The sequence below is a fragment of the Ovis canadensis genome, chromosome 13 (genome assembly GCF_042477335.2).
Source record: "Ovis canadensis isolate MfBH-ARS-UI-01 breed Bighorn chromosome 13, ARS-UI_OviCan_v2, whole genome shotgun sequence".
NCBI classification, from domain to species: Eukaryota; Metazoa; Chordata; class Mammalia; order Artiodactyla; family Bovidae; genus Ovis; species Ovis canadensis.
The window spans coordinates 48,375,205-48,389,419 of NC_091257.1; positions in this window are offsets into that span (position 1 = coordinate 48,375,205).

Here is a 14,215-nt window from a genome sequence, read left to right on the forward strand (position 1 = left end):
GAAGAGAAAGGGACTCTCAGCGTCTCTCAGGAGTAGCTGCTCTGAGGCCACAGACCCAAACCTGACCCAGGGCCCCTTTTCCTTACCCTAGCTTACCTGCTGGGTCCACGGAGCTAGGGAGTATGTGTCCCCACTATCGGAAGCCTCCAGGTGGCCGTCTCCTTGCCGCAGGGTCCAGGGAAGCAGACAGGAGGCTCACAGAGAAGACAGTACTCCCCCGCCCGCCCACTCCAAGCTCAGTTCTTGGCCCCAAACCATCTTCCCAGGCAACACAGAAATACGTGCATCCTTGGGCCTTTGAGAGACTTCCCCAGAACACTGGGAGGAGGATAAAATTGCAGAGCTTACTTAGCTCCTCTAAGTCCTGGATGCCCACAGCCTTCCGAGGCAGTTGCTGTCACTGTGCCCACAGAACAGTTGCAGGGAAGGGTGTGGGCATGTTAGTGACTGAGTCGTGACTCCACAGTGCATGGGGGCAGAGGCTGACCTCTGAGTCCAGGCGGATTGGCTGCAGAGCCCACCGTGATCCCATAGAATGTATGGTTCCAGGGTTGGGACATTCTAGAATCTTCTGTCATAAACAGCATAATGTGTGAGATGGCAAGTCTGACTCGGCACTCCTGCCCTGTCTCTTTTCCCGGGCCAGGGAGAAGCAGGTGACCCCACGGACAGGAGCACGCCAGGCTTCCCTGACCTTCACCATCTCCCAGAGTTTGCTCAGACTCGTGTCCATTAAGTCAGTGATGCCATCCAACCATCTCATCCTTTTGTCCCCTTCTCCTTCAATCTGTCCCAGCATCAGGGTCTTTTCCAGTGAGTCGGCTCTTTGCAATAGGTGGCCGAAGTATTGGAACTTATGCCATGTAGTATACACCCCCCCAAAAGGAGACATTTCTCCACAGAAAACAACCACACCGTGCTGTGAACACACACTTCATGTAACTAAGAGAAGTGCTAACTTCCATGTCTTTTCCAAATTACATTCGGTTTCCTCAGCTGGTTCTTAACTTTACTGTCTTTGGCCTAAAGCGGTCATTTCCCCCACCCCCCCCCCCAGGAAAAGGAGCATTTTGGCCTAAGAGAACTTCATATCTCCTTGGAAGACCAAAGCTGCAGGAACTTTGAAAATGATAGTCTTCTAACTGCCAGGTGGGCCAGGGTGTTGGGGGTGTGGGGGGAGCGAAAGAGCGGGAGCCTGGAACTTCACTACAGTTCCCACCCCAGAGGATATCAGACCTGATGTCAGAATCCAGACAGCTCTTTTCAGCCATCATCCCTTCTCTTCCAAAGTAACTGTAGGTTCCCTGGAAGCTGTGAAGATGGTGGAGAGAGGCCTTGGGAACCACTTATCCTGTTCCATGCAAAGGTAACATCTTATGCAACAATGGAACCGTGTGGAAATCAGGACTTTGACACGGATACAGTTGTGTTGTATATAAGTGCCGTCTTATCACGTGTGCATTTGTGTAACCTTCCCTGCAGCCAATATCCAGAACCTTCCACTCACCATAAAGGTCTCCCTGTTCCCCCTCATCATTCCTATCCCTTGATGAGCTCTTTCATTTTATCATTTAGAAAATGTGATTTAAGTAGACTCATCCTGGCAGCTCCGCTGGTAAAGAATCCGCCTGCAATGCAGGAGAGTGAAAGTGAAAGTTACTCAGTCGTGTCCGACTCTTTGCAACCCCGTGGACTATATGCAGTCCATGGAATTCTCCAGGCCGAATACTGGAGTGGGTAGCCTTTCCCTTCTCCAGGGGATCTTTCCAACCCAGGGACTGAACCTAGGTCTTCCACCTTGCAGGTGAATTCTTTACTGTCTCAGCCACCAGAGAAGCCCGAGAATGCTGGAGTGGGTAGCCTCTCCCTTCTCCAGTGGGTCTTCCTGGCCCAGGAATTGAACCTGATAGCTCAGTTGGTAAAGAATCTGCCTGCAGTGCAGGAGTCATTGGTTTGATTCCTGGGTCAGGAAGATCCCCTGGAGAAGGGATAGGTTACCCACTCCAGTATTCTTGGGCTTCCCTTGTGGCTCAGCTGGTAAAGAATCCACCTGCGACGTGGAAGACCTGGGTTCAATCACAGGGTTGGGAAGATCCCCTGGAGAAGGGAAAGGCTACCCACTCTAGAATTCTGACCTGGAGAATTCCATGGACTGTCTAGTCCATGGAGTCCCAAAAAGTCAGACACGACTGAGCAACTTTCACTTAACTTACTTATTTGCTGCCGACTGTTTACTTTCACGTAATTTTCAGTATCTGAAGGGCCTAAGTCTGCCCTTTTATTTTTGGTTTTCTGTTCTTTGCTTTTATTTTCCCATCTTACTTTTGGTTACTTGAACATCTGTTTTAGAGTCATGTTTCAATTTTTCTATAGTGTTTCTGAGTATATCTCTTTGTATAGCTGTTTCAGCTGTTGCTGTGGATATTATGTTATGCATACATGATTTATAGCAGTCGACTGCTGTTGACATTTTACCAGTTTGAGTAAAGTGCCCAAACTTTACCTCCCACTAAGTCCTTTTTCACTCACCCTTGTTTAAAATATAATTGTTTTAAGTATTTCTTCTCTATATATTTAGAACCTCATTGAACAATGTTAGTATTTTTGCTTCGACCAAACAAAATTTACAAAACTCAAGAAAAGAAATCTACTGTATTTATCTTATTTATATGGTCTTTCTTCCTTCTAGGTGGCCTAACAGTACATATGTAAATATAGAATTCATTTATTTTATAAATATTTAAATGTTAATTTGGCAAATGTATGTTAAATATTTTAATATATTTATTATTAAATGTAAATTTATAAATAGAAGTACATGTTAATTCCAGGGTTTCTAGTTGTACTTTATAGGAAGAATAAAGAGAGGTGTATCTACTCCATCTTGGTCTGGAGACCTAATCTTTTAAGAAAAGAAAGTCTGAGGGGCTTCCCTGGTAGTCCAGTGGTTAAGACTCTGTACTCCCAACACAGGGGGCCTGGGTTCAATCCCTGATCAAGGGACAGAGATCCTGCATGCTGCAGAGTGTGGCCAAAATAAATAAAATAAAAAGACACCAATTAAGAAACCCTGAGAAGGGACAAACAGAAAGTCTTAGCACTCCTCTGCCCCACTATAGCTTCGAGACAGCGTGGATAGCAGCCTGGGAAACCATTTCTGCAGCATTCCACTTGGTCCTCAAGCATCTTTTGGGGAAGACTATGGGCATCCTGGAAATACAGAGCAGGACTGAAAAAATGCAGAAGGAAGTGGGATGCGGGGGTACCTGAGTTACCTTGTCTCCCTCCTGAGATATGGTCAACCACACACAAGAAATGTTCTGCACTTGTCTCTTTAAACTGTGCCAGTGACAAACCAGGAAGTTACGGGCATCTGAAAACACTGGGTTTTGACTCAGAATCCAACAGCCTTTCCTTTGTCCACCAAAAGCCCTTGCTGAGGCTTGTCAAGAGACATTGCCACACTCTGCTTCCTCAGAGTAACACCACCCGCCACCCGCCCCGCCCACCGCTGGAGTCTGGGCGTCATCCCTACCTCTGTGTCCCTTATCCCCCACAAGGAGCCATCCACACCTAAGTATAATACCAGGTGGAGGTTTATGCTGACCACTGCCAAGGACCCTGCAGCAGCAGCTCAGTGGACAGACCACCAGGATCAGAGCAGGAACTGTGCAAAGCAGTGAGCACCCAACCTTCAACTCTGAACACACGCTTGACCCATTCAGTAGGTTACAAATCCTCTCAGCTAGTTTACTTCCTAGATTTTTGCTTTAAGAAACTTTGGGTCATTCGCAAAAATAAGCCCACTTTTCAAAAGTGAAAATTTGCTGTTGTGGGTTGCTATTTCCTTCTCCAGGGGATCTTCCTGACCCAGGGATCGAACCCAGGTCTCCTGCATTGCAGGCAGACGCTTTATCTTCTGAGCCACCAGGGAAGCCCCATAATAAAAAAACTTGCCGACCATGAAGATGTTTTTAGGAATATTGCTGAAATGCACACTGGCCTCCAAGGGAGCTTGTTTATTTGGAATATCACTTCTGAAGGGATTGTTTGTCAAACAAAACCAAACAAAAATAAGTCAACTTCCTTTAGACATAATCAGTCCCATCTACCTTCAGTGGCTCATGGGGACTCCTGGGGGCTTCTCTATTCTTACAACTTCCTGGAGAAAGGCTAGACTCTGGCCTCAAATAAATCCACAGAAATGTGCTGCGTGCCTGGCATGGAGGTGCTGATGAAAGCAAAGGATTGGCTCTATTCCTGGAGGTGTTTCAAGACTCAATGACCAATTTCTCCTGCAAATAAGTTCCCATCTCTTGTGGCTCAGATGAATCTGCCTGCAATGCGGGAGACCTGGGGTCGATCCCTGGGTCAGGAAGATCCACTGGAGAAGAGAATGGCAACCCACTCCAGTATTCTTGCCTGGAGAATTCCATGGACAGAGGAGCCTGGTGAGCTACAGTCTATGGGATCGCAGAGCTGGACATGACTAACTACAGGCCAAGCTTCACAAGAAGCCCCACATTTCTACCAACTTCCCCCACCCCGAAACCTTCCCTCATTTACTCATTCAGTAAGTATATACTGAGCATTTATTTTGTACCAGGTACTCGACTAGGTGATGGAGAGTACATTGAAGAAAACACCCGAAATCTTGCCTTTATGGGAACTTACTTTCTCATGGGAGAAACAGATGATAAGCCTAATACAAATAAAGTAAATGGTATGTTATCAGTAGAAGGTATTAAGAGCTCTCTAGACAGTGAGGCAGGGGTGCAATTTACAATGAGGGAAAGCCTCGTTGAGAAGGTGATGTGCAAACAAGGACTTGAAGGAGGTGGGGAGTGAGACCTGGGGGTCCCTGGGCAGGACGCACCGGGCAGTGGTAACAGTCCTGAGCTGAGAGGGCTTCTGGTCTTGTCAGGAATAGCGAGGAGGCAAAGGAAAAGACTGTTTTGCACTGAGTGAACTTCTAGTCAGGTCAAATACAGACCAGTCTTTTTTTTTTTTTTTTTTGTAGCTTATTGCTACTTAGAATTTATTTGGCTTTGTTTCTTTTTTTAAAAAAAATTAATTGAAGTATAGTTGCTTTACAATGTTGTGTTAGTTTCTGCTGTCTAGTGAGGTGAACCAGCTCTATGTATACATATGTCCCCTCTGTTTTGAATTTCCTTCCTGTTGAGGTCACCAAGAGCACTGAGTGGAGTTTCCTGTGCCCTCCAGTTCTCATTAGTTCTCTGTTGTATACATAGCGTCAGTAGTGTATATATGTCAATCCCAACCTGCCATTTCCTCCCACCCTGTCTCCCCCTTTCCTCCTGCTATCCGTACCTTTGTTCTCTACATCTATGTCTCTATTTTATAAATAAGATCGTCCATACCAATTTTTTCAGATTCCACATATGTGCATTAATACATACTTGTTTTTCTGACTTACTTCCCTCTGTATGACAGTCTCTAGGTCCATCCATGTTTCTACAGATGATCCAATGTCACCCCTTTTATGGCTGAGTAATATTCCAAAATAAAGTCAAGTCTTGCAAGTAGGATCTTCCAGGGAACCACCAGACAGGTATGAGAACAGGGTTTTGACCCCCTTCTGCCAGTTCACTTCAGTCGCTCAATTGCTTCTGACTCTGCGACCCCACGCACTGCAGCACGCCAGGCTTCCCTGTCCATCACCAACTCCCGGAGCTTGCTCAAACTCATGTCCATCGAGTCAGTGATGCCATCCAACCATCTCATCCTCTGTTGTCCCCTTCTCTTCCTGCCTTCAATCTTTCCCAGCATCAGGGTCTTTTCCAATGACTCAGTTCTTCCCATCACGTGGCCCAAGTATTGGAGCTTCAGCTTCAGCATCAGTCCTTCCAATGAATATTCAGGACTGATCTCCTTTAGGATGGACTGGTTGGATCTCCTTGCAGTCCAAGGGACTCAAGAGTTTTCTTGGGGACTGAAGGTTGTTGGTTTTCAAGCGTACTGGGGAGAGAGGGATGAGAGTAAGGGAAGTTCCAACACCATAAAGCTCACCATTCTTTCTGAGATCCTGCCTTTCTCCACTAGCAAACACTCCTTGACTGCTGCAAGCCTTTCGTTAATTTTCTGAATTCTGCAAAAGATGATTTTTGCACAGCAGTCCTCAGGATGTTCAGGAGCCTTCACCATCCTTCCTGCTGACACTACTCTTGAAGGAACACTTGGGGGCTGGAAATTGACATAAACTGGACTGAGTGGATGTGTGATTATGAAAAGGGAGCAAGATTTGGCTGGATTGGGGGCCCCAGGCATCAGGGTGATGGGAATCAAGGCAGGATGGGGAGCTGGGAGCCCTGTGCAAACTGGTGTCTGAAGCTTTCAAGGAGAAAAGTGAACATGGATCTTTTACTAAGGTTAAGCTGGCAGGGGGCCAGGAGATGAGTTGGAACAGAGGGAAGAAGACCAATGACTTTACTCAGACGGGATACTGTGTGCCTGGGAGAAGCTTCCGTTGGTGATGGGTCACTGGGGAGGCTGGGTAAGTCCTGTTGCTGTCTGGAGACACCCTGTCACCCTTCAAGTTTTCTTCTTGCCAGCCCAAAAGTTATGTCGGTCCCAACGGGGTCCTTTTGGCCTCACCTTTATACTGTTTGCCCCCTGTGAAGGACCCTGACGTCTTGAATACCTCAAGTATCTTGAAGTTCATGACCAGTGATGCCCCCTCCCGGATGGGGAAGCAGAGCTGGGTTCAAAGAGCTGGGCTCTGCCATAAACACAGAAGGTTCTTGAATCCTATGGGGCCCCTCCTTTAAGGAATCAATACCTTTGTCATCCATCTGCTGGTGGCAGGGGGCACCGTGCAGAGAAAAAGAGGGGCTTGGCACCTTGCTTCTGGGGGATCACTGATGACCAAACCCTCTCTGGTAGGTCCCATCGCCTGAGGGTAAGGGTCGGGGGAGGAGAACACACAGCTGGTGCCCAGAGTGCCCTGGGCTGCCACATCTCCAGGTGGTAGGCCCAAATCCTTCTTCAGGACATTTGGATCTTTTCAGACAACCTGAGAAATAGCTCAGGTTCCAGTCCAGTTCAGGCCAACAGTAACCTTAAAAGTGGAAAGTAGAAGAAATAACTTGGTCAGACACTGCTCTCAGGAGGGCTTGGAGAAGACCTCAAGCTGGACCCCCAACCCCAGCCTGTCTGCACCAGAGCCTCCTGCAGCCAGGCCCCCGGAGCCGCCCAGTCACCCCGGCCGTCTCCAGCCAGCGTCTGGTTCACACTGCTTCCTGATTTGTGTTATTCGGTTCTGTCTGAGGAGACTTTCCTCTGCTGAAGCTGTTGCTGGGCCAGGCCTGGGGACAATGCAGGCCTCAACCTCCTCCACCTCCAGCGAGGCCCGGGACTCAGCTCACAGAGGTAGCTTCCATTTGTTCTGGAAAGAATTCTCCCCCTGGCCACCCAGACCTGCCTGGAAAGCCAAAGCTTTGGTTTCCAGCAAGTCCAGCTGGGGCCTGTCACAAAGTTCTGCTTGGTCACTGCTCCACTCCAGGGAGGCATGTGGATGCCAGCTTTGTGTGTCTAGTGGAAGCAACGGAAGGCCTGTGTGGGGTCACCCAGCCAGAACAGACCGTTTCATCCGGTCTTTCCTGGGGGATTAGGCCAGGCAGGCCCAAGCCCTGGGTCTCGCAGCACATCCTGTGTCTGGTGACCACACAGAGGTTTTAGCCAGGCAGCCGCTGAGGCTGAATTCGAGAAGCGTGGGCAGAACTGTGGTTCTGCAGGTACAGGAGCACACAGCACGCACGCACGCACGCCAGTACCGCCAGCTGCCCCGGTTCACCGCCTACAGGGAGCCACGCCCATCCACAGCAGGTGCTGCGAGTTATGCCAGATTTCAGATAGCCCGCCTCCTGCCCTCACGGCCCACACGCTGACACCCACTTACCAAGCAAAACTTCAGGTCTTATTCAAGGTAAGTCACCAAACTTACTTGTAGTAGTTATGAATGTCTAAACCACAGAACACGTGTTAAACAGTGCTGCCATTTTTATTAGCTCGTGTTTTGTCGCTTCGTCGTGTCCAACTCTTCTGCAACCCCATGGACTGCAGCCCGTCAGGCTCCTCTGTCCATGGGATTTCCCAGGAAAGAATAGTAGAGTGGGTTGCCATCTCCTCTAGGGCATTTTTCCGACGCAGGAATCAAACCCATGTCTCCTGCATTGGTGGGCAGATTCTTTACCGCTGAGCCACCTGGGAAGCCCTTACTAGCTTTTGGGTGCCCCCAACCCCAGCTTTGCTACAAGAGCAGGATTTTTAGGAACACCTTTGTTGGATCATAGCAGAATCAACTGTACTGTCATATCCACTTTAAAGATGAGAAAAGTTGAGATTTAGAAGATGTTGTTCCCTCCTGGTAAGCGTAGGACTCTGACTCAAATTCCTGGCTGAGAAGCTAGACTGACTGGCCCTATGCCCACCCCTTGTGCCCAGGTGCAGAGCCTCAGCTCCGCCTCCTCATAATGGGAAAGGTCACGTGGAGGAGGCCCTCTTGTGAAGGTTTCCTCATTGGTCTTTGCTCCCAGCCCCGCCCCCTGGCACAGTGGCCCCGCCCCCTGGCACAGTGGTCCCGCCCACCTGGCTGTGGTGCCCTGCTGCGAGCTAGGAGGTTTGGCTACCTCTCCCAACTGTCCTGGTCCTAGGTGTGCTGGGCAGGGCCTGGCCCCTGACTAGACCTCAGAGACGTTTCTGGAGCCATACTGACCTGAAGACGAGGCTTGGCTGCAGAGAGCTGGCAGAAGGAACTGGAGCCAGGTTCCTGGGCAGCCTGGGGCAAAGCAGCAGGGCCAATGGCTGCCCTACGAAACTCCAGGTACAGTCAGAACCCGCCCCACTAAGAACGGAAGCCAGGAAGACAGTGCCCTGCGCCTCAGGACCTGGTAAACTCCCCTTTACATTGGAAGACTTTGCCTTCCAATGCAGGGATAAGGATACTTGGTGGGAAGGTAAGATCCCACCTGGCTCCCGGCCAGAAAACCAAGAAGTGAAATAGAAGCAATATTGTAACCAAATCAACTTTAAAAAATGGTCCACATCAGAAAAGAACCCCACTTGCATTTCATAGCTGACCCCACACTTCCTGGGTGTCCAGGGAAACCCCCATTCCCCGCCACCTGCACTAGCGTCGCTCTGTCCCCTCAGTGCCCTGTGATTCTTCGGTGCCCTGTGGTTTCTGTGCTCCTTCCGTCATGAGTCATGTCATTTGGTGATGCCCCAGCTTCTCATATACAGGCAGAGCCCAACTTAGGGATTTCTGTTCTCAGGCGAATTGTAAGTGGACCATCAGAGAGAACTTGTGTTCTGTACAAGCTGTGAGGATGCAGGGCAGGCCCCCAGATGAACTTAAAAAGGCCTAACAACCCACAATGTGGCTGATTTGGGCCATAGCAGGGTTCTGAGTACTGGGGTGGTCGGGGAGGCATGCAGGAGAAGGTGGGCAGAAAAGAGTTGCTGCTGCTTGAGCTTGAGAGCAGCTGTGGGGAAAAAAAAACAAACAAACCCCAAACACTGGAACAGTTGGATGTAAGTGCCTCCATCTCACCTGGATTGTTCTTCCATATGCTGTCACCCTCTCTTCGGCGCTCAGCTTTCTTCACAGTCCGACTCTCACATCATACATGACCACTGGAAAAACCATAGCCTTGACTAGGCGGACCTTAGTTGGCAAAGTAATGTCTCTGCATTTTTAATATGCTGTCTAGGTTGGTCATAACTTTCCTTCCAAGGAGCAAGCGTCTTTTAATTTCATCTGCAGTGATTTTGGAGCCCCCCAAAATAAAGTCTGACACTGTTTCCACTGTTTCCCCATCTATTTGCCATGAAGTGATGAGACCAGAATTGATGGCTGAAGAATTGATGCTTTTGAACTGTGGTGTTGGAGAAGACTCTTGAGAGTCCCTTGGGCTGCAAGGAGACCCAACCAGTCCATTCTAAAGGAGATCATTCCTGATTATTCATTGGAAGGACTGATGTTGACGCTGAAACCCCAATACTTTGGCCACCTGTTGTGAAGAGCTGACTCATTTGAAAAGACTCTGATGCTGGGAAAGATTGAAGGCAGGAGGAGAAGGGAACAACAGAGGATGAGTTGGTCGGATGGCATCACAGACTCAGTGGGAATGAGTTTGAGTGAACTCCGGGAGTTGGTGATGGACAGGGAGGCCTGGTGTGCTGCAGTCCAAGGGGTCGCATAGAGTCGGACACGACTGAGTAACTGAACTGAACTGATGAGACCAGAAGTCATGATCTTACCTTTCTGAGTGTTGAGCATTAAGCCAACATCTTCATTCTCCTCTTTCACTTTCATCAAGAGGCTCTTTAGTTCTTCACTTTCTATCATAAGGGTGGTATCATCTGCATATCTGAGGTTATTGGTATTTCTCCCAGCAATCTTGATTCTAGCTTGTGCTTCATCCAGCCCAGTGTTTCTCACGATGTGCTCTGACTTACTTGTCTGACTTACTTCACTTATTATGTTATTTTCTAGGTCCATTCCATGTTGCTGCAAATGGGATTCTTTTTTTTTTTTTTTTAATGGTTAAGTAGTGGCACCCCACTCCCGTACTCTTGCCTGGAAACTCCCATGGACGGAGGAGCCTGGTGGGCTGCAGTGCATGGGGTCGCTAGGAGGCAGACATGACTGAGTAACTTCACTTTCACTTTTCACTTACATGCATTGGAGAAGGAAATGGCAACCCACTCCAGTGTTCTTGCCTGGAGAATCCCAGGGATGGGGGAGCCTGGTGGCCTGCCGTCTATGGAGTCGCACAGAGTTGGACACGACTGAAGCGATTTAGCAGCAGCAGCAGAGGTGACTGCAGCCATGAAATTAAAAGACGCTTACTCCTTGGAAGAAAAGTTATGACCAACCTAGATAGCATATTCAAAAGCAGAGACATTACTTTCCCAGCAAAGGTCTGTCTAGTCAAGGCTACGGTTTTTCCTGTGGTCATGTATGGATGTGAGAGTTGGACTGTGAAGAAGGCTGAGCGCCGAAGAATTGATGCTTTTGAAGAATTGATGCTTCAGTCCATTCTGAAGGAGATCGACTCTGGGATTTCTTTGGAAGGAATGATGCTAAAGCTGAAACTCCAGTACTTTGGCCACCTCATGTGAAGAGTTGACTCATTGGAAAAGACTCTGATGCTGGGAGGGATTGGGGGCAGGAGGAGAAGGGGACGACAGAGGATGAGATGGCTGGATGGCATCACTGACTCGATGGACGTGAATCTGAGTGAACTCTGGGAGTTGGTGATGGACAGGGAGGCCTGGTGTGCTGCGATTCATGGGGTCACAAAGAGTCAGACATGACTGAGCGACTGAACTGAACTGAATATTCTACGGTAAAAACGTACCACACCTTCTTAAACTGATCATCTGATTATGGACACTAAGGACACTGCCTTGTCTTGGGTATTGTAAATAGTGCTGCTATGAACAGTAGGGTGCATGTATCTTTCCAAATTAAGAGTTTTCACCTTTTCTGGATGTATGCCCAGAACTGGGATTGCTGGATCATATGGTAGCTCTATGTTTAGGTTTTTAAGGAACATGTATACTGGTTTCCATAGTGCTTGCACCAGTTTACATTCCCGCCAGCAGTAGAGGAGGGTTTCCTTTTCGCCACACCCTCTCTGGCTTTTATTGTTTGCAGACTTTTTATTGATGTCCATTCTGACCAGTGTGAGGTGATAGATACCTCATTGTGGTTTAGATTTGGATTTCTTTTATAATAAGAGACGTTGACCATCTTTTTATGTGGTTGTTGGCCATCTGTATGTCTTTGAAGAAATGTCTATTTAGATCTGCCTATTTTTCAGTTGTTTTTTTGTTTTTTAATTGAGTTGTATGAGATGTTTGTATGTTTGGGAAATTAATCCCTTGTCATTATATCATTTACAAATATTTTCTCCCATTCTGTAGGTTGTCTTTTTGTTTTATTTATGGTTTCCTTTGCTGTGCAAAAACTTTAAAGTTTGTTTATGTTTCATTTATTTATTTTTGCTTTTATTTCTATTGCCTGAGGAAACTGATCTGAGAAAATATTGCTACAATTTATGTCAGAGAATGTTTTGCCTGTGTACTTGGAGTTTTATGGTGTCATATATATTTAGGTCTTTCAATCATGTTGAATTCATTATTGTGTATGGTGTGAGGGAGTGTTCCAACTTCACTGATTTACATGTGGCTGTATCACTTGCTGAAGAGACTATCTTTTATATATTCACCTCCTTTGTTGAAGGTTAATTGACTGGGTTTATTTATGGGCTCTCTTCTATTCCACTGATCTATATGTCTGTTTTTGTGCCAGTACCACACTGTTTTGATTACTATAGCATTGTAGTATTGTCTGAAGTCTGGGAGTGTTATGCCTCCAACTTTGTTTTTTTTTTTTTTTTTCCCTGAGGATTGCTTTGGCAATTATGAATCTTTTGCAGTTCCATATAAAATTTAGGTTTATTTATTCTAGTTCTGTGAAAAGTATCATGGGCATTTCGATAAGGATTGCATTAAATCTGTAGTTTGCTTTAGGGTAGCATGGCCATTTTAACAATATTAATTCTAAATATATGAACGAATTTTAAATTATTTTTGGAAACAGGTTGGGCTTCCTTCAAAGATGGCCATGTGCTCCTATTGCTGTAAGCAATAAATGCAGGAAGCATTAAAAGGTGAGGGCCGTCAGTTGGTCAGAAGATGGAAGAGTGAGGGAATGTTTCAGTTGACTCACATGGGTAAAAAGTTTGAGCCAACATTAGAATTTGGGAGATTTTACATACAATATCAAGTTTCTGACCTCTGCTGAGAAAATTGGAGGCTCTGTCAGCATGAGCCCCTCTTTCCTGCATGTTGATCACAATCAGCCAGAGCTAGCTGTCTCCTTCTCTTGGCCCTAGGCTGTGTTCTCCAGTTCCTCAAAGTGTTTCCCATCATTCAGTGCATCCTCCCAACCGGGTCAGTTTAGCTCATTTCTATCACCTGCCCCGTGAGTTGTAGGCCCTGGAATTGACACCTCTGTAATAGAGGAAACTCAACTGATAGATGTGGGCATAGCACCCCCTCAGCCTTACCCTGCTTTCTAATGGGGGCTGCCCACCCAGAGCCCCTGCAACCAAACAGCTGTGTTTTGTGTTACGTTCCTCCATTTTTAACTGAGCAGTTGTGGTTGATGCCTGATACTGGGGCTGTCAATTCACTGGCTGATGGTGACACATGCTTACTTGGGCCTGGAGGGGGAAAATGTGCTGAGCCAATCAAACTTTCGCTCTTGGCTGTAAAAACTGAGAAGTACAGTGTGAACCAGCAAGTTGGCAATGGTTCTGTGCCAGGGAGAGGCCAGAGGAGTCACAGAGGGCCCCGAGCAAGCTGAAACTGGGAGGCACTTGGAAGAAGTTCATTTTGGGAGGGGTGGGAGGGAGCGTGTGGACGGAGAGAGGCAGCGATCCCTTGGGGAAGAGAGAGCGCGCCTGTGGCCAGAGAGGGAGAAATCTAGTTCCGGTCCCAGAGCTGTCTTGGTTCCTTAGAGTTTTTCAGCTTCATGGCCAGTTCATGTGTTTTTCTATAATAAACTCTCAGTTCCTTGAGTGAAGGAAAGTGTTCTCTTGTCCCTGCATTCAAGAAAAGCTGATCAGGCACTCTTCAGGCCTCTGCTAACTGGAGAGTCTGTGGTTTTGCCAGTTGAGTTAAGGGTTTACCTCTACGGTATGCCCCCACCCCCCACTGTTGGCCGATAACACATGGTGGACAGAAAGCAGATGCATTAGGAATCAAACTTGACTACTTCCTCTTCTTTTTTTTTTTAAGTTGATTTTTTAAAAAATCAAAATATAGTTGATTTACAATGTCACATTAATTTCTGCTGTACAGCAGTGATTCAGTTATACATATATATGCATTCTTTTTCATATTGTTTTCATCAGGGTTGATCACAGGATATTGAGTATACTTCCCTGTGGAGTAGGACCTTGTGGTTATCCATCTTGTATATTCTAGTTTGCATCTGCTAACCCGGAACTCTCAATCCATTCCCCTCTGCAACACATTGGCAACCATTAGTCTGTTCTCTATGTCTGTGAGTTTCTGTTTCTTAGATAAGTTCATTTGTGTGTCACATTTTAGATTCCACATATAAGTGACATCCTGTGGTATTTGCCTACTTCCTCTCCTTTTGCTTCTGCAACAAAGA